Source organism: Budorcas taxicolor, chromosome 18 (genome assembly GCF_023091745.1).
Source record: "Budorcas taxicolor isolate Tak-1 chromosome 18, Takin1.1, whole genome shotgun sequence".
NCBI classification, from domain to species: domain Eukaryota; kingdom Metazoa; phylum Chordata; class Mammalia; order Artiodactyla; family Bovidae; genus Budorcas; species Budorcas taxicolor.
In genome coordinates, this window is record NC_068927.1 from 67,727,395 (window position 1) to 67,739,588 (window position 12,194).

A 12,194-nucleotide genomic window follows, 5' to 3' on the forward strand; every position below is an offset into this window, starting at 1 on the left:
GCAGTGGTAAAGAATCCACCTGCCAATGCAGGAGACACACAAGAGACGTGGGTTCAATCCCTGGGTCAGGAAGAGCCCCTGGAGGAGGAAGTGGCAACCTACTCCAGTATTCTTGCCTGGGAAATCCCATGGACAGAGGAGCCTGGTGGGCTACAGTCCATATGGTCGCAAAGAGTCAGACGCGACTGAGCACTGAGCACTTACATTTTTTTCCAGGTCGGGAAACCCAATTCAAAAGCAAAGAGTTAACCAGAAAGCAGAGCATTTCTCCTAGAATCATGTGCTGCTTGAGAACAGAAAGATTCATGAAGGATGAAAGACATCCCTCCACATTTGGCAGAGACTAGGAACAAGGCTCGCTTCCAGTAGCTGTAGGAGACCCAGGAGAGAGAGGTGGACACTTGGCCCCCGAGGAAACACTGTTTCAAGACAATGGGAGCAAGAATAGTACATTTGGGGGAAAAGTTAATTAGGACTGTCCTTCCTTCTTCCTCTATTCAGTGACATCGAAGAAGTCATACAAATATATCGAGACTACAGAAATATGAACAGAGCTCAGCCCTTAAAACCACGAACACATTCTCTCAGGAGACACATCTTACAAACATGTGAGCGTAGGAGAAAGATTGCCTTTCAGTACATTTTAGAACTTATACAGGAGAAAAATCCTATAAATATACAGGCACAAACTATCCATTATTGTGTATGAGAGAAGTTATACTTATGAGATAGTTCATATTTGCAGTGAATTCAAGACATTATTTTCAAGGAGTGACTGCTCTGTGTTACAAGGGTCTGGGAAGAAACCCTACAACACACTCATCCAGGAAAAGGTTTCACGCTCTTCTCCTTGACTCAACATCACAGCAAACGCACTGGAGAGAACCCTGTGGATATATGCGTTGTGGGAAAGGCTTTAAACACAGCTCAGCACTATGCTGCGACATCAGAGGACTCATACTGGGAAAACCCCATACAAGTACACAGTGCAGAAGAACGTTCGGGAGGTGCTCTCTCTTTATCCAGCACAAGAGGCCTCACACTGGAGAACAGGGTAGAAGCAAGGCTGGCTGACTTTCGATTATGGCTTTCATGTCGTTTGACACCAGGAAACTCATAGAGATTAGAGAAACTCACTGAACATAATCAATATGGAAAAGCTGTTGCTTGGAATTTCATTCGATGTGAATGAAATTCGATAAAGAAACGAAAAAGGAGGCAGAATCCACGAGTTATCTTTGACCCACAAATAGGCTGTTGTTGTTTAATCACTAAGTCATGTTCAACTCTTTGTGACCCCATGGATTGTAGCCAGGCTCCTCTGTCCATTTGATTCTCCAGGCAAGAATACTGGAGCCAGTTGCCATTTTCTCCTCCAGGGGATCTTCCTGACCCAGGGATCAAATCCGAGTCTCCTGCACTGGCAGGTGGGTTCTCTACCGCTGAGCCACAACGGAAGCCCTGACTGTAATGCGACTGTGCGCTTGTAGCTCCCCATAGGCACGGACGGTGCAATCTGAGCAGTTACGCTCCATATGTGCCCTCGATTTGCTGCAGAAACATCATTTAGTGGGCCTTAGGGTCTAGGCCTCAGGGACAATGCCTCATGGAAATGACGTGATAGATAATACAATGTAAATGTTACCAGTGGCGACACCCCATTTTTTCTATTGTATAAAAGCCAGAGAGCCATCCCATTGAGTGTCAGGCAGAGACCACGGATCCTTCAGCATCACAGGGATTAATATACGTGCAATTTTATGCTAATCACAGAAGAGGGCTGAAAAATATGCCATCCATTTCTTTCTTGCATAGTCCTGTCACATCGGACAAATTACAGAGTTTTATACTAACTCATGACTGTTTCACATTTGGCATTCTACTACTAAGTTTAAGAGAGGAATCATAAAGAGTTGCCTGCATCTTCGTGTTTCCAGGGGCACAGCCAGCATCCAGGCAGGGCTAAACAGACATACCCATGTGCTCTGCAGCCCACAGGCTACACAAGAGAGAAGCCCTTGTGCCCCAGAGAAGACCCAGTGCAGCCAAAAACAAGTAAATAAACACAATTTTAAAAAGGAAAAGACAAACTAAAAAGGGCAGAGAATTTGAATGGACATTTATCCAAAGACAAACAGATGGTTAACAGGCACCTGAAAAGATGTTCAGCATCATGAGTCACCAGGGAAGTGAAAAGCAGAGCACAAGATGTCATCTCACACTTGTCAGAATGACTGTTATCAGAAAGACAGCAAATAGTAAGTGTTGGCAAAGACGCAGAGAAAAGGGAACACTCATCCACTGTGGCTGGGGATGTAAATCAGTGCAGGCACTGTGGAAAACGGCATAGCGGTGCCTCGGAAAATTAAATTAGGGGACTTCCTGGTGGTCCACTGGTTAGGATTCAGCGCTTTCACTGCCACGGTCCGGGTTCAATCCCTGGTTGGGAAACTAATATCCCATAAGCCACTTGGCATGGACAAAAAAATAAATAAAAAATAATCGAAACACCATATGTTCCAGCAAGTCTATTCCTGGGTATTTATCCGAAGAAAATAAAAACACTAATTTGAAAAGACACATGCACCCCTCATGTTCACTGCAGCATTATTTACAACGGACAAGATGTGGTCCAGATTTCTGCTGCTAGCAAGTCCGGCATTTTCCAGCACCAGCTGCTCTCCAGGGGCACACGGCCCTACAACCCAACTGGAGGAGAGGGTTCTGGGGCAGATGAGTTTCCTCCAAGCTGACTTTTGTGCCCACCGCTGAGAAGAGGTCAGCTCCAGATGCCAACACATGAGCCACCCTTTTCCAGCTTTTATCAGAGGCAGGACATGGACACGTGCGTCAACCCTAGCCAACGGGGCCTGAGAAAGTCTATGGAAAGAGGGCTCGAGAAGATAACGAATTCCTTCCTTGTGGTCGGCAGGGAATAGCTCCTCAAAGCTGTTCACACCCTAATAGCTGGAGCCAGTGACTGTTACATTGCAGGGCAAAGAGTGCTTTGCAGGTGCAATTAAGTTTTATGGCCTTGAGATGAGATTATCTTGGGGCCGATGTAATCGCAGTTGTCCTTGTTTAAGAAGCAGCAGGAGAGGGGCTTCCCTGGTGGTCTAGTGGTTAAGAATCTGCCTGTCAACGCAGGGAACGCAGGTTTGATCCTTGGTTGGGGAATAAGATCGCACACGCCGCGGAGCAACGAAGCCGACAAATCACAGCTCCTGAAGCCGCATGCACCAGTGCCTGCGTGCCACAGTTGAGAATCTGTACGTTGCAGTGAAAGATGCTGAATGATGGCAGGAAGATCCCGCATGTGGCAACGAAGACCCAATGCAGCAAATATAGAAAAAAAGAAAGAACCCTCCAATTATCTTCAAAAAAAAAGAGAAAAAAAGAAAAGAAGCAGGAGAATCAGAGTCAGTGGAGGCAATGTGATGATGAAGCAGAGGTCAGAGTCAGAGAGAGACTTATAGATGCTACACCACTTACAAATAGCTGTGAAAAGAAGAGGCGAAAAGCCAAGGAGAACAGGAAAGATAGACGCATCTGAATGCAGAGTTCCAAAGAACAGCAAGGAGAGATAAGAAAGCCTTCTTCAGCGATCAACGCAAAGAAATAGAGGAAAAGAACAGAATGGGAAAGACTAGAGCTCTCTTCAAGAAAATTAGAGATACCAAGGGAACATTTCATGCAAAGATGGGCTCGATAAAGGACAGAAATGGTATGGGCCTAACAGAAGCAGAAGATATTAAGAAGAGATGGCAAGAATACACAGAAGAACTGTACAGAAAAGATCTTCATGACCCGGATAATCACGATGGTGTGATTACTCATCGAGGGCCAGACATCCTGGAATGTGAAGTCAAGTGGGCCTTAGGAAGCATCACTATGAACAAAGCAGGTGGAGGTGATGGAATTCCAGTAGAGCTATTTCAAATCCTGAAAGATGATGCTGTGAAAGTGCTGCACTCAATATGCCAGCGTATTTGGAAAACTCAGCAGTGGCCACAGGACTGGAAAAGGTCAGTTTTCATTCCAATCCCAAAGAAAGGCAATGCCAAAGAATGCTCAAACTACCGCACAATTGCACTCATCTCACACACTAGGAAAGTATGGCTCAAAATTCTCCAAGCCAGGCTTCAGCAATATGTGAACCGTGAACTTCCTGATGTTCAAGCTGGTTTTAGAAAAGGCAGAGGAACCAGAGATCAAATTGCCAACATCCGCTGGATCATGGAAAAAGCAAGAGAGTTCCAGAAAAACATCTATTTCTGCTTTATTGACTATGCCAAAGCCTTTGACTGTGTGGATCACAATACACTGTGGAAAATTCTGAAAGAGTTGGGAATACCAGACCACCTAACTTGCCTCTTAAGAAATCTGTATGCAGGCCAGGAAGCAACAGTTAGAACTGGACATGGAACAACGGACTGGTTCCAAATAGGAAAAGGAGTACGTCAAGGCTGTATATTGTCACCCTGCTTATTTAACTTATACGCAGAGTACATCATGAGAAACGCTGGACTGGAAGAAACACAAGCTGGAACCAAGATTGCTGGGAGAAATATCAATAACCTCAGATATGCAGATGACACCACCCTTATGGCAGAAAGTGAAGAGGAACTAAAAAGCCTCTTGATGAAAGTAAAAGAGGAGAGCGAAAAAGTCGGCTTAAAGCTCAATAACATTCAGAAACGAAGATCATGGCATCCGGTCCCATCTCTCCATGGGTAACAGATGGAGAAACAGTGGAAACAGTGTCAGACTTTATTTTTTTGAGCTCCAAAATCACTGCAGATGGTGACTGCAGCCATGAAATTAAAAGACGCTTACTCCTTGGAAGAAAAGTTATGACCAACCTAGATAGCATATTCAAAAGCAGAGACATTATTTTGCCGACTAAGGTCCGTCTAGTCAAGGCTATGGTTTTTCCTGTGGTCATGTATGGATGTGAGAGTTGGACTGTGAAGAAGGCTGAGCGCCAAAGAATTGATGCTTTTGAACTGTGGTGTTGGAGAAGACTCTTGAGAGTCCCTTGGACTGCAAGGAGATCCAACCAGTCCATTCTGAAGGAGATCAGCCCTGGGATTTCTTTGGAGGGAATGATGCTAAAGCTGAAGCTCCAGTACTTTGGCCACCTCATGCGAAGAGTTGACTCATTGGAAAAGACTTTGATGCTGGGAGGGATTGGGGGCAGGAGGAGAAGGGGACGACCCAGGATGAGATGGCTGGATGGCATCACTGACACAATGGACGTGAGTCTTAGTGAACTCTGGGAGTTGGTGATGGACAGGGAGGCCTGGCATGCTGCGATTCATGGGGTTGCAGAGTCGGACACAATTGAGCGACTGAACTGAACTGAACTGACACCACTGGCAGGAAGTCTCTAGAAGCTGGAAAAGGCGAAGAAGCTGGTTCTCCCCTACAGACTCCAAAGAAGGCAGCACTGCCAACATGTTTATTTTGCCTGGAAAGGTCTATTTTCGCTTCTGATCTTCACAGCTGTGGGATGATACATTTTTGCTGTTTCAAGCCACAAAATTTGTGGCAATTTGTTACAGTGTCAAAGGAAACAAACACTCCCTGGTGCCAATATCTTCGGCCAAATGTTGTATGGCTTCAAGCGATGCATGAAACCACCACCTTGAGACCATGAGAACAGGAACCTCCAAAAAAACCAAGACAATATACTGAGGACCGATGAGCAGGTGATGGAGAGTGCCTGCAACCCCCCCTGGGGGCTCTTGCCTCTGGACTGCATGCGATGTAAGATAATGTATGGTGGCACATTCTGCAACTTGTGGCCAAAAAAAATCCATCTTGCACAATAACTCCTTCTTGTTCCCAACCAACTGCTGCTCTCCAATCTCATTTAGTCATGCTGAGCCAGTTTAGCGACAGACTTGGCTCACGCTGCTGTGCTCCGTTGTGTCCGACCCTTTGCAGCCCCATGGACTAGTCCGCCAAACTCATCTGTCCAGGGAACTTCCCAGGCAAGAATGAGTTGCCATTTCCCATGCCAGGGGATCTTCCCGACCCAGGGATCGAACCCATATCTCTTACATCTCCAGCTCTGGCAAGTGGATTCTTTACCACTAGCGCCACCTGGGAAGCCGCTTAGGGACTCCTAGAAGAAGTCATCCCAGGTAATCAGGTTGTACAGGCTCAGGCTGACCCCTGCTTACCTGACTCAGAGTCCTTTCTCAGGAGGTGGACACACCACAAGGAGCTGAGACTCACTGTGGTAAGCAAGATGGGCCAAGCTACCTCAGCTGCAGTCTCAGAGGCACTGCCAAGGGGCCACAGAGGACACAAATAGACATTGCAGGCTCCAAGGATATGAAGTGATAATACACGGGACCAAGGGCCTATGGTGGATTCATCAAGTTACACACACAGACGTGGGCGCAGTATCCCCTTGAGTCTTCATAGTGGGTTACAGGAGTCCTCTCTGGATGAAAAAAAAAAAGTGCTTGAAAAAAGCCATACACTTCAATTTTAAAAAACTGCGCCAACTTGCTGAACAAGATGAAACCCGTGCAGCCATCACCACACACATGAGAAAAGTTGTATGATTATTACTGCATGCTGTTGATGGCTTTGAAGTCTAAATTTACAGGAAAGAAAAGAATTTTTTGGCACTTGTACTTTCTGGGGGCATTTCTTAGAGAAAATGAATTTGAATCCAAGTAGTTTCCCAGTGAGGATGGTGGTGAGTTCCATCACATTGTCAAGAGGAAAGAAGCATAGAGCCTAGTCCAGGAGCCAGGCGCCCAGAGCACCCACTGTGGTCCTGTAATCCCACTTGCTCTTGTATTCAGCCCAGTGATGGTCTGCGATTTATAGTCGGCCTTCCCAACCTGGAGCATGATATTCATCTTCATTTATACAATTTTACTTGTAATTCTTTCCAGAAACGTATCTTTCTGTAGATTCCTTGCATTTCCCAACAAATTAATCCCAGACATTTGTCTTTATGCTTCATCTGTGAATCTCCTTTTCAGTGTATTTGTTTGTAAAGATTTTGTATGTTACATGCGTGTTGATTCATATACCTTTATTTCTTATTGCCTCGTTGACTGCAATCTTGTTTTTTTTAATCTCCAATTGGATTTTGTGCATACGATAATGTGCTCAGATGCTCAGTTGTGTCTGACTCTTTGCAGCCCCTTGGACTGTAGCCCGCTGGGCTCCTCTGTCTGTAGAATTTTCCAGGCCAAGAATACTGGAATGTTGCCATTTCTTCCTCCAAGGGATCTTCCTGATCCAGAGATCGAACCCAAGCCTCTTACACCTCCTACATTGGCTGGCAGATTCTTTACCAGTGTTACGTGGGAAGCCCAAGTATTTTATTGTTACCTATTTGGAAAGGCATTTTTATATTTTCTTTTCCAGTAGTTATAGCCCTTAGGTCTGTTTCCTATCTTACTTGTGATAATAAGAACACCCAGAAATCTTAAACTTAAGGTTGCTGAGAGCAGATATGGTCTTCTGTTTTGGATGTGCACATCAGTCCATGGTTATTGAACAGAAGAGTGAACCGGCAAGAGAATGAAGAACGGTCAGTTTTCACTGGAGAGGAAAAGGTCAATTTCCTAAGGCAAAGAGAAATGTAGAAATTGGTGGCATTCAGAACCATAAAGAAGGCTGAGTGATGAAGAATTGATGATTTCAAACTGTGGTGCTAGAGAAGACTCTTGAGAGTCCCTTGGACTGCAAGATCAAACCAGTCAATCTTGAAGGAAATCAACCCTGAATATTCATTAGAAGGACCGATCCTGAAGCTGAAGCTCCAATATTTTGGCCACCTAATGCAAAAAGCTGACTCCCTGGAAAAGACCCTGATGCTGGGAAAGATTGACGGCAGGAGGAGAAGGGGACGACAGAAGATGAGATGGTTGGATGGCATCACCGACTCGATGGACATGAGCTTGAGCAAGCTCCGGGAGTTGGCGATGCACAGAGGAGCCTGGCATGCTGCAGTCCATGGGGTTGCCAGAGCGGGACACGACTGAGAAACTGAATAACAAAAGGACTAGCAGTAAGCAGGTTGTTGGCTTCCTCTTTGTCTGCCCTCCAGCGGCCAGGAAGGGTGACACACTCCTGCACTGAGAGCAGCAGGGAAAGTGAGAGTGCGGTCCTGGGTGACACTGGCAGCTTAGCCGGTCCCAGGACGTTCATTTTTGAGGAAACGGTGTTTATGATAGCTGGATTTTCAGTTATTTATGGCCAAACACACCCTATTCCAAACCCGACTTACTGGTTTGTCCAGTTTCTGTGGACTTCCCACACTCCTCTTTGAAACAGATCACTTCTGGAAGCTGCATGTGGTCTGTCTCTGCTCAGAGCTCAGATTCTTTACCTTTCCTCCGTGTGCTACACCCAGTCTGGATCATCTTGATGTTGAACTCACCCTTTATCTTGGGGAGAACGGGCATAGAACAAATGTGTAGTAGTCACGACCCCAAAGTCTGTTTGGGGAACCAGTTATGACACTAATAATTTACAGTTAATGTGCTGATTGATGTATTCCTTGCTTCTCCAAGCTGAAGTTCTCAAGCTCTGAGTTTGTCCTAGAGGCTCATGTTTTAAAGACAAAAATGTACATCTTTCTTCCTCTTCTCTTTTTAAATGAGTTTTAAACTCATGTTCCCCTTCACATGAAACACTCTGAGATGCTCTGTGTGATGAACTAAGACAATGATGAGTGGAGACCAAATCACAGGTCCATTGTTGAGTCGACTGAATCCACCTGTTGAGGCCACCAGGTGCTACAGTGACTTGGTCAATGTATAGTTTCATATCTCTTATTCAGCCAGTAGTGCACTGTTGATTTTAAAAGCGTATGAAAGAATACTATTTCAACAATTCAGTATCTCAATAAACATGCTTGTTAAACTATATAGAGTATACAAAGAGAGATGAAGTGCAAATCAAACCCTGCAATTGAATGAAACTATTATTGCTAATCTAGCCATTTTCATAAATGATCCACAATGCCTTTTCTGCAATTCTAAAACCTTTTCTAATGAAAAGTTTCTTCCCCTATTATGCATCTGCAAAATTCAGCTGAAATAACAAGGCTGTGTAGGGTTTCCCAAATGGCTCAGTGGGTAAAGAATCTGCCTGCAATGCAGGAGACACAGGTTTGATCCCTGGGTTGGGACGATCCCCTGGAGGAACCGTCAACTTCTCTCCAGTATTCTTGCCTGGAGAACCCCATGGACAAAGGAGCCTGGTGGGTTACAGTTCATACGGTCACGAAGAGTCAAACACGACTGAGGTGACTGAGCACAACACAGCTATTTACACAATTTTTCTCCAATTTACTGTGACCCCTTATATATTTTGCTACAGATACACCCAGATGCTGCCCCAGACCTGTGGGGGATGTCACATGTGGTATGTCACATGTGGATTCAAATGCTTATGAATTCCAAAATACTTCCGGCTCTGAAGGTTTTGAACAAGGGATTGGGGCCCTGTATGCAAACAGGATACATAACATTTTTTTTAATTTATTTAATTGGAGGCTAATTACTTTACAATATTGTGGTGGGTTTTGCCGTACCTTGACATGAATCGGCTATGTGAGCACGTTTCCCATCCTGAACCCCACTCCCACCTCCTTCCCCATCCCATCCCTCAGGGTCATCCCAGTGTACCAGCCCTGAGCACCCTGTCTCATGCATCGAACCTGGACTGGCGATCTGTTTCACATATGGTAATAAACATGTTTCAGTGCTATTCTCTCAAATCATCCCACCCTCGCCTTCTCCCACAGAGTCCAAAAGTCTGCTCTTTACATCTGTGTCTCTTTCACTGTCTTGCATATAGGGTCATCGTTACCATCTTTCTAAATTCCATATGTATGCATTAATATACTGTATTGGTGTTTTTCTTTCTGGCTTACTTCACTCTGTATAATAGGCCCCCGTTTCATCCACCTCATTAGGACTGATTCAAATGCATTCCTTTTAATAGCTGAGTAATATTCCACTGTGTATATGTACCACAGCTTTCTTATCCATTCGTCTGCTGATGGACATCTAGGTAGGATGCGTAACATTTTTGACATTTTATGTACATAACAGTTAACATTCATCCAAAAATGTGTTTATTTACTTATTTATCTTCGGCTGCGCTGGGTCTTTGCTGCTGTGCACAGGCTTTCTCCAGGTGCAATGAGTCGGCTCCTCACTGCAGTGTCTTCTTTTGCTGTGGAGCACAGGTGCTAGGCAAGCAGGCTTCAGTAGTGTGGCACATGGGCTCAGTTTCCCTGCGGCACTTGGGATCTTCCCAGACCAGGGATCAAACCTGCGTCCCCTGCATTGGCAGGCAGATTCTCAACCACTGAACCACCAGGAAACCCCCCCAGAAATGTTTTTTAATGTAATCAAGTTACAGCAAATTAAATAGCATTCTTAATTTGCTAAATGGGAAAAAGAACATGCAATTTATTATTAAAAGTTGTACTAAAGTGAGTTTCATGAATCAATCTTAAATAATATACTGAAGATCACCTTTTAACCTAAAATCATGTTTTTACTCTATAGTATACAAACAGAAAGAACTGAAAGAACTTCCAAGAAGGCCCGTTTCCTTAAGATGTTAAAACCGCCATCAAATTGACAGTAAACTACTAGAAGGATCCCTAGTCATAACCAGAAGAAAACAATATGGCTAATCGCCTTGTCCTACTACCCATGGCTATAGAACACCATTTTTTTAAAGTGAAAATATGAGAAAGAGGCGTGAATTATTTAATGAATGGGGATGCTGTTTTAGCTATAACAGCCAAGAAAAATTCAGGGAAACGCATGGTTAGTGACTCAGTGCTAACAGGAACAAGTCAACAGACACACCGTCTCAACTGCAATAAGATGAACAGTGTGCAGCCCATGTGTGAGTATTCTCCACGGTGGCCACAGAGATGTACAACTGCTGGAATAAGCATAGCATGCAGTGGACAGGATGACTCACACAGAGGCATAAGGCTGCTGAAACCTGCTAGGAAGTGGAGAGAGGGTGCCCTGGGCCCTGGGTCTCAGTAGGAGAGTCCCAAGCACCGAGGAGGAGAGAGGACATCAGAGCCTGGGCCCTGGAACCTCAGGAAGATGGAAGGACACCAGATACTGGACTTGGAGGAAGCCATGAGACTATTTTGTCCTGGGCTCCAAAGAAAGATGAGAGTGGATTGGGCTCAAGGAAGAGGGGCACACACCAGGTCCTGGGCAGGGAAAGACTTCTTCCATTTCCTAGACATGGGCACCTGGCTCACAGATGAGGACCCAGGGCAGAGGAGCCTTCCTGTCCAGCCCACACCACACCAACTCCCTGATTCTCTGCTTAGCCAGTTAGCAAGGTTACTCTGAACCTCCTCCCCAGTAAGGTCCATACCTGTACTTCCTCATAGAATCCCACTTGAGCAAGAATCCTAAGTCAGTTTATGAAGACTCCCCTACTCTTGATATCTGATCAAATTCCTCACCCCTACTCTCTCCCCCAGGTGATACATCATCACCCTGGCCTGCCTTCCTTAAAACAGTCTATTAGCTTTGTCCAGCTAGAATCCCCCAGACACGATGTCTCCTTCTCCTAATTTTCTATCTACTGGTACCTTTCCCCTTACTCCTAGGCCATAAATCGCCACTTACTCTAGTTGTATTCAGAACTGAGCTGTTCTACACTGGAGTCTTCCCCCTTCCCCCGTTGCAAGTTTACTGAAGAAAACCTATCACCGCTTTAACTTCCGTCCAGCTCTGATTTACCCGTGAACAACCCTCCCTCCACTCTCCTGCCTTGGTTCCACTTGCTCTGCCCTCCTCACAACCTGAGTGGATAGTCAGCCCTGACCCCATTCTCCTCCCTGGGCCTGGAGGACATCTAACCTCACCTTCTGCACATTTCCCTGGTGGCTCAAACCATAAAGAATCTACCCGGATTCCATCTCTGGGTCGGGATGATCCCCTGGAGGAGGGAATGGCAACCCATTCCGGTATTCTTCCCTGGGAAATCCCATGGACAGGGGAGCCTGGCGGGCTACCGTCCTACCGTCCATGGGGTCGCAAAGAGCTGGACACGACGAGCGACTAACACTTTCACACCCGCACAGTTCACAGCAGGCCCTTACCTCTTTTCCTCCCAGGAGCTCGGGAGGATTTCAGTCCCCCCTTCAGAACACGTCCCAC